Source organism: Cavia porcellus, unplaced genomic scaffold, assembly GCF_034190915.1.
Source record: "Cavia porcellus strain 051 isolate PalLab524CR breed Dunkin Hartley unplaced genomic scaffold, mCavPor4.1 scaffold_26, whole genome shotgun sequence".
NCBI classification, from domain to species: Eukaryota; Metazoa; Chordata; class Mammalia; order Rodentia; family Caviidae; genus Cavia; species Cavia porcellus.
The window spans coordinates 34,784,946-34,796,649 of record NW_026947509.1 but is presented as its reverse complement, the minus strand read 5'-3'; the positions used below and the strand labels follow the sequence as shown (position 1 = coordinate 34,796,649).

The following is an 11,704-nucleotide window of genomic DNA, read 5'->3' as shown; positions in this document are numbered from 1 at the left end:
TTTTTTGATGCTGGGGATCAAACTCATGAGCTTGTGCTTGTCAGGCAGGTGCTTATGCCACTGAGCTAAATCCCTGGCCCCTGAGGCAATTTTCAAACATGACATTAGAAAAATGATGTTCCCCTCAATGCATGTCTATAAAGCATGAAATATGAACGATCCGATAGATAAGTTAGCAGAGAATATCAACAGACCACAGAATGAGAAATAGAAGTAATAATTACACATGAAGTGACATTTAAATCACTGGTACAAAGGAAACACCCATCAAAGCTAGGAGAGGACCTCTCTCCACCGCAAGGCTGCGGGGTGTCTGTTCCCCACAGGGAGCCCCTGGCAGCTGACACTGACCAGCGCCCCGCAGTCCTGCAGAGCTTGGGGCCTCCCCATCCTGTGGTCCGCAGATCGCTGCTGAAGGGTGAGTCCCTGGCTTTGCGTTCAGCCAGCAGCTGGCAGGGGCTGGGGACCCAGGACTCAGCCTCCAGGGGCTTCAGTCCAGGCGGTTCATGGTCACCCACAGTCAGCACCGGCGCCCTGAAACTGAGTCCTGGATGTGGGGAAGTGGAAGCCACCAAGTCTGGGAGGCCTGGGAGCAGAAGGCCCAGAAGGTCTCTTGGTCACATTCTGCTGATCGGAGCGAGTCACAAACCAGCTGAGATTCGAGAAGGGGCCGCGCTCAGGCGAGCCAGGGGCTGTGTGTTCAGAGACTCCCGTGTCACCTCGGCTTCTGCCTCTACCTCCCCACTTCTATGGCCTGGAGAGGCCAGTCACCACATGAACTGGTAATCCAAAGACAACCTGGAGTATGTTCCCCCAGCACTCTGGAAGCTGAGGCAGGAGGATGACAGAGAGTTCGAGGCCAGTCTGGGCTACATAGCAAGACGCTGTCTCAAAAAGCAGAACAAAGACAACCCTGAAGATAGGTGTCTGCTTGTCACATATTGATCGTTCTTAGATCCATTAGCCAATTCATGTGTTTTAACCTTTTTTTGAGATTATTCATAAGTGTACACCATGTATAAAATCCCCTAGTGTAGTTTTGCTCAAAGTAGTATACAAATGGTGAGAAAATACTGTACACATTTTATTCTCTGACTTGCTTTTCTCCATTAATTTTATGTGTCTAAAATCCATTTTGTTGATGCATAGCAGCCTATTATATGAATGGATTTGCCATTAAACAACAACTGTTTGGGTTTTGTTTTGTTTTTTCTTTTTGGTCTTTGGGATCGAACTCGCAACCTTGCACTTGCCAGGCAGGTGCTTGTTACTTGGGTTCTTTCTGACTTTGTTGTTGTTGTTAGTTTCTTTTTTTTTAGTAAATTTTATTTTAAAGGGGGTAAAATTAAACACAACAAAACAGAACAAAATAGGACATAAGAAAGCAATGTAAGAGACATAAATTTCAAAGCTAGATGACCTGAGATCTTCACTATCTATCATATTGTCTCTTGTTTTCTTCCAAATAGTTGTCCATGTCTTTGCATACAGAGAATTCATACAAAACAACATAGTATAAAACTGATCCAAACAGAATGAGGAAGGCGATTTAGGTCTTCAAAACCAGACAATAGGGAAATCACTAACGGCTGTCGTAGAGTCTTGTTCTTTTCAAAATAGCTGGCCATACTTTCATGTATATTGAAGTTCAACACAACAAAACAGGCAGCAGGGAGAGGTTGCTCCAGATCCCAGCATGGTGCAGGTCCCAGTAAACTGGTGGCTCTCGGCTCTCTCATCCTAGGCTGTTGCAGCCTGCCACACTCACAGCCACTCACAGCGGGGGGGGGGCTTGCTTCAAGCTGTTTCTTCTTTTTTTTTTTTTTTTTAAATTTTATTTAAGGAGAAAAAGGAAAAAAAAAACAAAAAGGGTGCAAGTTATACAGAATTTCAGAAAAAAAAACAGTAGGAAATCACTAGTTAATAGATTACATATTGCGATCTTAGAAATAATTGTTCAAGTTACAAAGTTAAAGCATATAAAGTGAACATTCAAACAGTGAGACAGCAAACAGTTCTGTTCAATGATCCAACAAAACTCAGTAATATGGTTATCTATCTTATACACTTAAATATACATGCAGTTATATCCTTTAGAGCACTTTCTTTTCCTCTCTTTTGTACAATGACAATTACACATTTTGGGTTTTATTACTCCCACAGTTTTTATTACTTTTTTTGAAGAGAGTAAAACCAAATGTGACATAACAAAACAGAGTCAGTCAAATCAAAAGGGTGGACATAATACATAATGTAAAACAAAATACAAGGTGATTAACAATGGTTACCATAATGCCTCTTGCTATCTTAAAAAGAATTGCCTATATCATCAGTTTTAATCAAATTGAACAAAACAGTAAGAACAAAACCAGTAAAACCAAAACATTGGAGACATTACAGGACTTCGAAAGAAGATAATAGTCAAACCAGAATGGGCATCATAATGAATCTTATTGTCTTCACAGTTGTCGCCTATACTTTCGAATTTGGTACTATCAAGCAAAACAGAATAGAGGAAGATCAGTCAAAACAAGATGGTGAGAGCAATACAGGGTTTCAAATCAAGTTAATAGGAAATCAAAGTGGGTTACTATAATATATCCTGCTATTTTTTATTTATTTTTCCCTTAATTAAAAAGAAAAAAAGTAAATAATAAAAAAAGAAGATTGAGATAAAAGAGGGCATAACAACAAAACAACGCAGATCAAAACATAACCATTTAAGCAAAATAGTGTTTCACGACAAGATATCCCAACATAAAAGTAGTTACCATAGTGTCTCTTTCCTTGAAATCTTTCAGTATAACTTCGTATACTGTAGCATCAAACATATCAAGACAATAGGGCTGAGGATTTAGCTCAGCGGCATAAGTGCCTGCCTTGCAAGCAGGCAGTCTGTGAGTTCAATCCCCAGTACTGATAAAAAGGAAAAAGACCGAAAAAAAAAAGAAAAATCAAGACAATGTAAAACCATTCAAGAGAATGACAGTATTACAGGGTATTTAGAATCAACTAAGAGAAAATGAACAATGGTTTCTGTATAATCTCCTTGTCTATAAAAGTTTTTGTTTATATTATCACATATAATAAAATCCAATAGGATACAACATGTTAAGACTGATGGAGACAGAAAAACAAAAGCTTGATGGGACTTCAAAACAAGATGATATTAAATCAGCACTAGCTATTATGATGTCTTGTTTTCTCCAAAATAGCTATTCCTACCATCCAACCTTCTCTGCCTCATTTCTGTTGAGCTCTTTTTCTGTCATTTGTTGTCAGTTTGTCTTCTTCATTTTGATTTCTGCTCCATTCATTGTGGCCTCTCTGTCACTGTTTCTGGAATCTTGGTATTTTTCTGTTTTAGAATATCCTGCAGTATTCTCTGTAGAGTTGAATTGGTGGTTGCAAATTCCCCTAGTTCCTCTTTATCCTGGAAGCACCTCGTTTTTCCATCAATTTCTAGGGACAGTTGTGCAGGATATATCAATCCTGGCTGGAGGTTATTATCTTTCAGAGCTTGAATTATTTCCCCCCACACTCTTCTTGATTTGATGGTTTGTGCCGAGAAGTCTGCTGTAATTCTGATGGGTGCTCCCTTGTAAGTGATCTGTTTCTTGTCTCTGACGGCTTTTAATATTCTGTTCTTATATTGGATTTCTGGAATTTTGATTATTATATGCCTGGGTATAGCTCTGTTTGGGTTGTAGGTAGCTGGGGTCCTGTATGCCTCATACATCTGAGTATCTTTACCTTTTGCTAAATTAGGGAAATTCTCCTGGATTATTTCTGTGAATAGCCTTTGTAGTTCATTTGTTTGTGTCCCTGCTTCTTCTTTTACATTCTTAATTCTTAAGTTATAGATCCTCTTATCATGTTCTAGCCTTTGTATTAATGCTGTTTGTTTCTTTGTTCTTTTTTTTTTTTTTTAGTCTTTTTCCTTTTTATCAGTACCAGGGATCGAACTCATGACTGCCTGCTTGCAAGGCAGGTGCTTATGCCGCTGAGCTAAATCCCCAGCCCCTGTTTTCCTTGTTCTTTTTAAGAAGTTTTTCATTTCATGCTCCCACATTATAAATCTGTCCTCCAGTTCAGATAATCTATTCTTAGTTTCTTTCAAGCTGTTATGCCAGCTTTCAATAGAGTTTTTAGTTTCCTGGTAATCTCTTTGAATCTGCTTCACGTATTCTGTGTTTTCTCTATTTTCTCCATCAAACAATTTTCCCCTTTTTTTCTGTTCTTCCATTCCACCATCTGTTTTTTCTTTGGCAGTGCTTAGCATTTCTCTAACTATTCTACTTATACCTTGCTTTACTTCGTTAAATACTTCACTTTTGAACTTGTCTATGAGGCTCTTTATGTCTATTGGTGCCGTGTCTGATATTGCATGTTTTCCTGTCCTCATTCTCCTTTGTATTTACCTTTCCTGGATCAGTGTTCTCAGGATTGGGGACTGAGGAGCCTTTCTTGTTGCTCCCTCTTCCCATACTTTTTGTTCCTTCCATACAAGTATATACAGGAGGCCCAGTTTCTTTCTTTGTCGGTTACAGTTTGTTTGAATCCGCCAGCTAGGTGTTCCCGCCCACTGCAGTATACTAGGGAGACAGAGACCTGGGCAGCCTCTGCTGGGCCCGCCCCTCCAGGTCAACCTACTGAAGGCTTCACTGCTAGGGTGCACCACCAGGTAATGGGACCTGGTTTGGGCTAGCCTACCGGGCCTCAGTCTGTGGCATCACCCAGGTCAAGTGCTCCCCACCAGTTCCGTTTGAGAGGAGAATATGCAACTAAAGTCACTGCAGCGTCCTGTTCCGGCTAGTCTGCCTGGTCCCAGAATGTCCTCTGTTGGAGCCTTCTATTCTATGGAAGGGTCCCCGTTCTCTCACTCACCGCGGGTCGATGCAGGGCTCGCCGCCAGTCCCGCTCTCAACTCCGTTCGCTGATTCCCGCTCTCAGAGCTTTTGCGTCTCTCTCCCTGCTGAGCTGATTCAGATGCAGCAGCTGTGGCAGGAAATTCAAATTGCAGCTTCCAGAGGCGCGGGTTCCAGCTTCGGTGCTGAGATTTTATCTGTTCTGGTCATAGCACCGGGACTGCATTTCCAGTTGGTTTCTCTCAGCTTAGTTCATTCCTGGGTCGGCAAGGTATATCTCCCCTTGCTTAGGACTCCTCACACTGCACCATTCCTGGATTCTAAGCTGGCTAACTCAGAGAGCCTCCATAGCTGCTGTTATCTATCTGCCATGTTCTCCCAGAAGTCTCAAGCTGTTTCTTTCTAATGAATTGACCATTTTACTGCCCAAGTTCTGAAATGGCCAACAGACCATAGAAAGACATCTCTTTAGGCTCTTGCTTGAAACCAACAGTGTCAGGAAGGTGCTGGCCTTGATTCAGGGCCAGTGATTGTTTTTTGTTTTGTTTTGTTTTGTTTTGTTTTGTTTTGTTTTTGAGACAGGTCTCACTGTGTAGCCCAGGCTGGTCTGGACCTCAGCCTCTCCAGTGCTAGGATGACATGCGTGGGTTCTTTCTGGATTCTTACAAGTACAATCCCCTTTGCATATTTTGTATGGGGCTTCCAAGGCCCCCAGGCAAGAGTTCCTCTTACTGTGCCACCCAGAAATGGAGCTGCTGGCTCACATAGCATGCAAGGGTTCAACTCAGAAATCCTGTGGGACAGGAAGCCCAGCCCATCTTTTTGCACTTCATGCTAACCATGCTTATGCCAGTTTGCCAGTGGTTTGAAGTAAGATGGTGTCATCAGGGTTTTACGTGGGAAAAGATTTAATACCAGACACATAACTTACAGGATTATTCTATCAAATTCACCCAAAGAATCAAAGGCAAAATAGTGCAGAAGATCTGTCCACACACTAAACAATCCAGCTGAGGGCCTGGGTCCCATAGCAGTGTCCTGCATGAGTCAAACTAGTAGCCTAGAGCCTGCAACAATGACTCCTGCAAGTCTGTATGGAGAACCTATGCTGGGGAGGCCCACAGGTCAGCGGTGGGAGCTAGAAAGTCTGCTTCACCAGTGGGGTGAAGGAGCTGTGCCAGCAGGCTGAGAGATCTGCACTGGAGCCAGGAAATGACACTCAAGCTGAGAGCTGCCCTGAAGAGAGCCACAGCAGCCATCCCCAGCAACAGTGAAGACCCAAGCTTCTCTAACAGTGAGAACAGCTGAGTTCATATCAAGAAGCTGGCGTGAAAAATTTCTCCACTCCTAGCTCTCCTCGACTTGAGGGTTTGTGTTGAGAAGTCTGCTGTGATTTTGATGGGGTTTCATTTCTTATTTTATTTTATTTTATTTTATTTTATTTTATTTATTTAAAGAAAGAAGGAAAGAGCAAAATAGATGAAAAAAGGTAGAATAATACAGAATTCAAAAAAATTAATACTAAGAAATCGTTAGTTGATACATTATATATTGTCATCTTAGAAATAGTTGTTCAGGTTACAAAATCAAAGCATAAAAAGTGGACAGACACTCAAACATTGACAGTGCAAACCATTCTGTTCAATGATCCCATAAAATTTAGTAATATGGTCACCTCTCTTACACATTTATACATACAGTTACAACCTTTAGAGCACTTTCCTTCTCTTTCATTTTTATAATATCTATTATATATTTTGGATCTTATTACTCTTAGTTTTTATTATTTTTTACACTAGACAATGTGATATTTACTAATATGAGTTATTTACTTCACTTATGAGGATATTCTCAAGTTAGCTCTGTTTACGTATAAAGGCCTCAAATCATTCTTTTTATAGCTGAGTAATATTCCATTGTATAAAAAGACCACATCTTTTTTCATCCATTCTGCAATTAATGGGTGGGCTTTCATTTGTTTTTCCTTTCCCTCTCTCTCTCCCCCCTCCTTTCTCTCTTTCTCTCTCTCCTCTGTTGTAGGATCTTGCTGTGTAGTCCAGGCTGGCCTTTTTTTTTGAGACAGACTCCTGCTATGCATTTCATGTTACCTTTGGTTTTAATTTTGGGGGGATTTCTTGTTGTTTAGAAACAGGTTCTCATTATGTAGTTCAGGTCGGTCTTGAGTTCACTTTGTAGCCCAGGCTGGCCTGGAACTGGCAGTGATCCTCCTGCCTCAGCCTCCAAAGTGCTGGGATTATAGCTGTGAACTACCATGACTGGCCGGTTTTCTTTTGTGATTTGTTTCTACCTTCTAACAGCTTTTAATATTCTGTTCTTGTGTTGAATTTCAGTAATTTTGACTATTATATGTGTTGGTGTTGATTTATTTTTGTCATGGATAATTGGAATTCTATACGCCTCACATACCTGTATGTCAAATTCTTTTTCTACACTTGGGAAATTTTCTGCCATTCTGTGAACAGGTTTTTTTAAAAAATGTCATTTTATGCTATCTCCTGCCTTTTCGTTGACTCTGGTCAATCTTATATTGTTCTTCTTTGCATTGCCCAGCAGTTATTGGATTAACTTTTCAAGGTCCTTTGCCATTTTTAAGAAATCTTTCTTTGCATGGTCACTAACCAGTCTTGCCTTCTAGATCTGATATTCTTTTTATTTTTGCAAAATCACCCTTTAAATTAAAAATAAAAGACAGAATGAAACAAAAAATGAACAGAGGAAAATAATAAAAATCAGAAAACACAATCCCTCATCAAACTACCAACATCATTTTTCATATAGATTAATATTTTGATTCTTACATTTCTGTAAAAATAGAAAAGACTCAAGAATAGGCTAAACAACTTTGATAAAAGAACAAAATTAGAGCTCCAACCTTCCCCAGCCCCATGACATCACAAAGTTATACCAATCATGACAAAAGGACCCTGATATCAAGACAGATAAACCAGCAAGGTACCAATATGAAGTCTTAAAATAGATACCCACGTAACAGACAATTGATTTCTGGCAAAGATGCAAAAGCAAGTAAGGGAGAAAGGATTTTATCCTCAATAAATATACTGGAACAACCAGATATCCACATGCAAAAATCCCATTTCTTAAGACATCCAAAAGTCAACTCAAAATGGCTCATGGTGGGTTAAAGTAAGGGCAGGTGTGGCCTGAGTCATTGCTCTCTGTTCCTTTAAAAATGTTTTTTTTTTTCCCTGCATCTCTTCATAGGATTTAATCTGTTAGTGTGAAAAATAAATAATTTGGTCATTACATATTTCTATGCTTCTGGACCTATTTGTTAACATCTTGTGTAAGTAGTTTTGAGTTTGTGTTTCTTGGTAACTGGCACATAATTTTCTTATTCTCTTCTTGTCAAGAATTTGTGTTAAAGTTTTTTCTGGTCTCATAGATTAAGCTGGGAAAAATTGGTCTTGTGGGGTTTTTGTTGTTTGTTTCGAGACAGGCTGACCCTGAACTCACAGAAATCCTCCTGCCCCAGTCTCCTGAATGCTGGGATTGTAGGTGTGCACCACCATGCTTGGCTTTCCTTTGTTTTTTTATTAAAGTTTAATACCTGGTTTTCTCACCTGTACACTAGTTCTGTTGTACCAGTAATGATATTAAATTGGTCTTGTGATATCAGATTTCGAAATGCAGTATCTTTGACCCAGAAATTTCACTGCTACGAATTTATCCTATGAATGTACCCAAACAGGAATATCAAAATACATGTATGAGAACATATTTATTATGGCACTAGCAAGAAGTTGAAATCAAAGGTCCTCAATTGGAGACTTGGCTAAAAAATGTGTACAAGGGCTGGGGATTTAGCTCAGCAGCATATGCACCTGCCTGGCAAGCACAAGGTCATGAGTTCAATCCCTGATTAAAAAAAAAAATGTACAATATTTTGTTCCCCTTACAAAGGCTGAGGTAGCTCTAGTTGTGTTGATGTGTAAATTGCTCCAAAATCTATAAGCAGGGTAGGTGGTGTACAGAAATGGGAACTTTTGGAAAGACAGGTATTGCTTCTGGGAGGACCCTCAAAGCCCTGGGATACCAGGCACCCCTGGGAAGCGGGACTAGCAGGGGTAGGGTTAGGAGTTAAGGGCTGGGGTTAGGGTTAGGGCTAGGGCTAGGGTAGGGTTAGGGTTATGGTTAGGGGTAAGGGTAGGATAGGGTAGGCCTCAGTCTTTGTAGGCCCTGTGTGTGTGCCTGTGCAGCTCCCTGCCCCTGGGCTGGAGGAGGCTGCTGGCTCTGTGTCCTGCTTTTGAATAATCAACTCTTTTTCTCACCTGTGTACATCCTGCCTTCCCTGTAACTAACTTCCTTCTCTCCTATATCTCCTCACCATGAGGTTTGTTGCTGTCTTAGACAGGAAGGCCTGCATAAATTCAGAGTTGATCAGAAAAATAAAGCAGTTGGAAATGTTAGGTTGACATACACAGGAAGCTCATGGACCTCCTGCAGGTGTTGTCTTGGAAACCAGAGACTGGATGGTCTCCATGGAAACCATCCTTGGCTTCTGCCTGAAGGAGTTACCGCCCACCTTTGCTGCATCTTGTCCATTAGGGACCTCTGGGTTTCAGTGAATGTGCAGAGAATGATGGAGGATGTCCCTGCCCACTCCGACAATGCCTGCTGCAGAGCTCTAGACGCTCCCTTGTTCCTAGGAAGGGCAAGATGGACGAGCTATGGGTGTGTGGCAGGGCTCACCCAAGTATGCAGTGGCCCTGGGGTGAATCTAGGAATCCACGTCTGGAGGTCCAGAACCCTGGACTCTGCATTGTTGTTGGCTCTTGTCCCCAACCTGCCCTTCTGTCAATTGGGGAGTTTGGACTAAGCAGCAATGAAAGTCTTTTCCTGCTTTCCTTACATGGTCTGCGTATGTCCTGTGCACACCGATTCTGAGAAAGGAGAGCTCCAGGGACCGGAGGGAGGTCCTGGGGTTCACCTATGCTTTGGAGGTGAGAGCTGCAGTGAGTGGGGGTCATGAAATAGGATAGAGAAGTTTGACTGAGATGGGTCAGGGAGAGGCAGGAGAGAGGGGCAGCACTTAGAGCTGAGGACCCCCAGGGCTGCAGGAGGTCCCTGAGCCTGGGCCTTGGGTCTGAAGGGAGACTGAGTCCGGGGCTGGGAGGGACAAGCCGATGGTACCGACCTAGGAGAGTCACTGCCTCATCCTCCCTGCACGCTGGAGCTGCCAGAGCATGGAGGGAGAGAAACAGGAGCAGAAGAAGGTCCCTGTGGGTCCCTGACTCATCCCACCCATGACTCAGGCCTGTCCCTGGAGCTAAGTGCTCTGTCCAGCCTGATGGAGAGCCGCTGAAGGAGAAAGGGGGGGGGACGGTGACAGTGACCATGCTGACCGAGTCCTTGTCTGCTCTTCTTGCAGAGGGCCGAGTTGACGCGTCCATGCCCATGGGAAACTCTTTTTGCTTTATTTCATTCCCTGGTCACACGGGGCCGTGGGTGAGCCCCAGTCTCATAGCCATGAACTCCAGTGTGAAAAACAAATCTCTCTTTTTCTATGATAATCCAGTTTGTGTAACCACCTGGCATTCAAATCCCCACTAAAGTGATGGCAGAGAGCGTGACTCCGGGCCACTAAGGCTGCGGTCACGCGTTTTTCATGCTAAACACTGCAGCAGCTCAGCTGTTCTGGCACACAGCTCCCCTCCCTGCAGGAAGCTACGGCCTCCCCCTCCCCTGTTAGCTTCCCGGAGACCGTTAAGCATCTGTGTGCACAGGGATGCCCTTCCCCGACAGCAGGGGCCAGGTATCCCGCCTCCAGATTCCATGGGGCCCCCTACTAGGGAGGAGGGGCAGGTGGCACCATCCAGCCATTCTCTCCTAGAAGTGCTCTCTCCCAACAACCTTCAGCCTGAGAGCCAAGTGGAGAGGGTGGGCAGGCGTGGCAGGACCAGGCCAGGGTCCCTTCTTATGCGAGTCCTCTGCTTTGGAATAGCAGGATACAATCTTCCCCCTTTAGATTACTGGATTTGGCGGGGACATGGCTCTGTTATATAACCAGCCCTCTCTGGTTGGTTTGCTCAGTGTGATGCCTTCCTCATGCCATGGCCGGTAGGAAGGACAGCACCAGAAGCCACACAGATATGACCCCGTGCTCCTGACTTGGAGAACTGTGAGCTGAATAAACCTTTTCCTTTATACAACATCCAGCCTGAGAGTTGTGTTACAGCAACAGGAAACAGACGGAAATAGGTGCTAAAAGTCTCTCAGAGGCAGCCTCAGGAGATGGAGCTGGAGGACCCAGGGCTCGGCCTCAGCCATGCTGCTGGCCTCTAGGCTCATTTTCCCTTGATCTGTGGGGTCCTATGGAGACCAGAAGGAGGAGGCTGGGAAGAGGGGGAAGGGAAAAACATTTCATTAGCCCAGGAACAGTTCGGGCCTTGGCGGCTCCCCACGGACATGCAGGCAGCTGGCTGTAGAGCCCAAGGTTGGCTGGAGTGGTGAGTCCCACGGGGGCTGGCACTGGGGATCCAGACAGTCACGTACTCCAGGGCTCCAGGGACAGAGGGTGTCTCACCTCAAGGGGCCAGGCCTTTGGATGAGTGGTGACAGTTCATCCCCAGGGGACAGCACTAGCATAGTGAACTCTGAGTGACCAGGATCCCATCTCTTCCATTTATTGGCCAGGGATTGTTTTGTTTATCTAATTTTAGTGTTGTTTTTTGGGGGATCAAGCCTAAGGCCTTTGCATTGAGCTACTTCCCTGACTCTTTTTACTTTTTATGCTGAGTCAGAGTTTTACTATGCCCAGGTGGGACTCAAACTTGCCATCCTCCTGCCTCAGCCTC

The 11,704-nt window shown here is 43.5% G+C and overlaps 1 non-coding gene across 1 annotated transcript; it reads right to left on the bottom strand.

The window, feature by feature from the left end:
- Positions 1-5,258: 5,258 nt before the first annotated feature.
- LOC111758214 (small nucleolar RNA SNORA2/SNORA34 family) lies at positions 5,259-5,395 on the bottom strand. Its single transcript, XR_002792435.1, has one exon. It is a non-coding gene; the product is annotated as a small nucleolar RNA SNORA2/SNORA34 family (small nucleolar RNA).
- Positions 5,396-11,704: the final 6,309 nt, after the last annotated feature.